Below are 4,776 nucleotides of genomic sequence, written 5' to 3'. Positions count from 1 at the left end.
ACACACACACACACACACAAAACCCATGTGATGATGTCAATAGATGCAGAAAAGTGTTTGATACAACTGAATTTCTGCCAGGCACAATGGCTCACACCTGTAATCCCAGCACTCTGGGAGGCAGAGGCAGATGGACTGCTTGAGCTCAGAAGTTGGAGACCAGCCTGAGCAAGAAGGAGAACCCCCCCACCCCACATCTCTACTAAAAATAGAAAAAGTAGCAGGGTGTTGGGGCAGGTGCCTGTAGTACCAGCTACTTGAGCAGCTGAGGCAAGAGGATCACTTGAGCCCAAGAATTTGAGGTTGCTGTGAGCTGTGATACTACAGCACTCTACTCAGGGCACAGAGTGAGACTCTGTCTTAAAAAAATAAATAAAACTGAATTTCTGTTCTTAAAAATAACCTTAGCTGGGGCAGCACCTATAGCTCAGTGGGTGGGGCACTGGCCCCATATACCAAGGGTGGAGAGTTCAAGCCCGGCCCTGGCCAAACTGCAACAAAAAAATGTCCGAGTGTTGTGGCGGGCACCTGTGGTCCCAGCTGCTCAGGAGGCTGAGGCAGGAAAATGGCCTGGGCCCAGGAGTTATAGGTTGTTGTGGGCTGTGTGACGCCATAGCATTCTACCAAGGGCAATAAAATGAAACTCTGTCCCTACCCCCCCCACCTTAGCTGTCTAGGCAGAAAGGGCACACTGGTAATTCGATAAGCATCAAATACCAAACACTGCAGAGCGGTGATCACAGTTAATTGGAACACACTGACAGCTTCCTGTCTGCGCTTGGCACAAAGACAAAGGTACTCCTTAGTGCCACAGCTATGCAGCGTCAGCCTGGCTGTGGCAGGCCACACAGTGGGGTAAAGTTTGTACAGAAGGAAACAAAACCATCTTTATTCACAGATAGTATAGTTGTCTGTGCAAGAGTCTAAAGAATCCACAGAGAAATTATGATAATTCATAAGGAGTTCAGCAAAATTATTAGATTCAAAATCCATAAGTAAGATTCAATTTTATTTCTATGTATTAGCAACAGTGTTGGAAAAATAAAATTTTCCAACAAATAAAACAAAAGGACATTTTTTATTATAGCACAAAAAAAATCAAGAATCTAGGAATAATATTTAAGACCACTCTGGTGGGTCTCAGTGGCTCCCACCTCTACCTCTAGCATTCCTGGAAACCAAGGCTCAAGCTTAGGAGTTCCACACAAGCCTGAGCAAGAGCAAGACCCAAATAGAAAAACTAACCAGCACTGTGTTGGGCACCTGTAGTCCCAGCTACTTGGAAGGCCAAGGTGGTGGATCGCCCGAGCTCAGTAGTTTGAGGTTGTTGTGAGCTGTGATGCCACAGCACTCTACCCAGAGCAACAGGGTGAGATTCTGTCACACACAAAAAAAAAAAAGAAAGAAAGAAAGAAAAAAAAATTAGCTCGACATGGTGACATGGGCCAGCACCCTCTTAGCTACCCCAGAGGGTAAGGCTGAGAATTGCTTGAGCCTAGAAGTTTGAGGTTGCAGTGAGCTATGATGATGCCACTGCACTCTAGCCTGGACAACAGAGCAAGACTCTAAGGAAAATTATAAAGTATTATTAATAGACATGAAAGACGGTCTAAGTAAATAGAGATACTATGTTTATAGATTAAAAGACATGACATAGATTGTCCCCAAAGTAGTTAATATTTTTCAAGTCCATTTATAGAACCAAGCAAGTTTCTACTGAAATCCCAACCAAGTGTTTGTGGAACTTAAATAGTTAAATTTATGAAAATTTATACAGAAGTACAAATTCATTCCTACAAATACTTATTGAACATGAGTACTGCTTCTGGTATTTGGAATGCCTGAGAGAATAACACTCAGAAAGACCCTGCCTTGTGAAAGGAACATTCTAGTAGGACACAAGCAATAAACATAGTAAACCAGCAAGTCACCGAGGGCAGCAGAATGTAATAAATGTTTTACAAACGATGCAGACTGCAAGGAGGGCAGCAGAAAGGCTGGGGGCAGGGAGGGGCAGTTTTCCAGAATTAACAGGATGGTCCGCGTGCACTTTGTAGGAGGTGACATCCACATGGCACAAGAACAGCCAAGACAATGAAATGCCCAGGACAGCCCTCCCAGGTGTCGGGGTGTTAACTTGACCAGGAACTTCGCACACGGCTGGTACAGATGACAAAGTGCCCAGCTGCCTCAATAGCATCTAGAAATCAATGATGGCTAATTAGTCTGACAGAGTGATGCTGTGACAGGCGGGCAACATACAGGGCGTCCAGGACTGAAAATACCATGGGTTCTTCCCACACTCTGCCGGTGGGCACACAGGTGGCCTCAACCACTTTGGGGAACAGTAGTGAACTATGTATCAATGCAAACCACGGACCCAGCTGTGCCACCACTAGTGCCACAGACAAAACCAGGTCCACTCCCCCAGTGCAGCAGGGCCAGACACAAAGCCCAGAGTTGCAGCAGGAGAAAGGCACTGTCACTCCACGGTGCAGGCAAGGAATACTGAGCTGACACGTGAGACTGGACTCCACAGTGGCCTGCAGGCCAGAGCTGTTAAAGGCTAGGGCGTGGGTCAGGGAGGTGAGATTGTCAGTCAACACACAGAGGTTATACATTGGCCTGGCTCCCAAGGCGAGCTATCGGGAAGTGGGCCTGCAGGTCAAGGTGGATTCGTCATGTCACCATCCCTGTGTAGTCTTCTCCCTGGACTATTAGACCCTTTGGATTGTTTCTCAGAAATGGTGGAATCTTTGCAGGATAAGGAGGCTCAGATTCTGTAGGCCCTGGGCAGACCTCCTGATGCTGAGATGCACCATCCCCCATAACCCGCCCCCCTCACAGTCCCAAGGCACTGGCCTCTCCTTCAGAAGCCCACCATATCCCTCCGTTGAAAAGCCAGATTTGAGGCTCGGCGCCTATAGCTCAACCAGCTAAGGCGCCAGCCACGTACACCTAAGGTGGCAGGTTCGAATCCCCAACCCGGACCCGCCAAACAACAATGACGGCTGCAACCAAAAAATAGCCGGGCGTTGTGGCGGGCGCCTGTGGTCCCAGCTACTTGGGAGGCGGAGGCAAGAGACTCGCTTGAGCCCAGGAGTTGGAGGTTGCTGTGAGCTGTAATGCCACAGCACTATACCCAGGGGGACAGCTTGAGGCTCTGTCTCAAAAAAAAAAAAAAAGAAAAGCCAGAGTTGAGGCAGTTTCTCCAACCTTCCATATAGGCCAGCTCCATGACCCAACTACATCCAGATGTAGAAATAGCCTTTCTGTAGCTCTGAGTCGAGGTGCCAGCCCTCTGTGACCCCCAAAGCTGGAGTTCCCTGAGTATCCACCAACACCCCTATAGAGACTGCAGCCTCCTGCAAGGTCCCCTCAGGTCAGGTCTGTTGGCAGAGTTTCTTCCTTCACCTACTGTGAAAGTCCAGCTACTGGGCCGTCTGTCTACCCAGGATCAGAGCTAGATATCCCACCACTGCTTACCTTGGGGCTTTTGTTATGCAGGAGAGTCCCAGCTCCAGGGCACACAGGCCAAGTGGGTGTGACAGTAACAGGCTCCTTGCCTGGGGCGCTGCAGTCAAAACCCAGGGATTTGAAATCACCTCAAATCCGCCAGGGGAGGAGTCTGGCTGGAACTGGGGAGTCTAAGGAGCTTGGAGTGGCTGCAGGATGAAGTCCTGGGCTGGGGAGTCGGGGAAAATGCATTCTCTCTCTCTCTCTTTTTTTTTTTTTTTTTGCAGTTTTTTGCCGGGGGCTTGGTTTGAGCCTGCCACCTCCAGCACTTGGGGCCGGCACCCTACTCCTTTGAGCTACAGGCGCCTCCTGGAAAATGCATTCTCAGGGTGACTGAGTTCCTCTGTGAGGGTCTTCACACCGGCTAGTGCCACCTGTTCCACTGGAATTTAGGATCTGAAGGTATCTTAAGCAAATCTTAAATAAAAGAATAAACAAAATCCACCCTAACGCCAGAGATCCCATCTATTAGAACAGCAGGATGCAAGTTAATTCTTGAACAGAAGCCTCTGACCCTAATGTCAGAGGTCCTGTCTATGGGGACAGTGAGAATGCAACTTTTGGTGACAGAAAAGGGTTCAGTGGTACACCCAGAGATGGTACTGGAAGAGGTTTAGGCCAAATTTAATGAAAAGGGACTGAGACCTGCCTGGGCAAAGATGGCATCTGTGCCAAGGGTGGTTGGAGGCCTCTTTTGATACTGGGCACAGGGGGAGGAAGATTCCATAGCTGGCTGGAAGGTTCTGGTGGGTTCTGGTTCTTGCTGAGGTTCTGGGGAGCTCCTGGGGAGGGCTAGGTAGGCCTTTTGTTCTAGGAAAGGAGTAGGGGAAGGAGGAAAAAGGACTGAGGCCCCCAACAGTGACAAGGAGCTGGGCCAAAGTGCAGCCTGATTAATACTCGATTATATTTTCGTCCAGAATTCGTGTTGGCTCTGTGACAGTGAGGACAGCGTCGGGGGCCTTGCTAAAGATGGTGAACCCCACTGCACCTCAGCATTTTTACTTCTTTAATCCTTGCCCCGAGCTGTGAATCAACCTTCAAATATACTCTGTTTATCTTCCATCTTGCTATCTTTCGTCCTCAGGTGTATCACAGAATTATATCTACCTTAGGAAGAAGTGCCCCCATGCTGTTAATGATGGTAACCCGGCTCTCCCTTGATGGCCTGAAGCCATTTATACATTTTACACACACCCTATTAGACAACAGGGATGACCTCAGAGCAATCCTGGGAGCCAAGTACCTCCCTCTGAGAGACCA

This window comes from Otolemur garnettii, unplaced genomic scaffold (assembly GCF_000181295.1).
Source record: "Otolemur garnettii isolate 467f Iridium unplaced genomic scaffold, OtoGar3 scaffold00198, whole genome shotgun sequence".
Classification (NCBI taxonomy): domain Eukaryota; kingdom Metazoa; phylum Chordata; class Mammalia; order Primates; family Galagidae; genus Otolemur; species Otolemur garnettii.
This window is presented reverse-complemented; position numbering follows the sequence as displayed.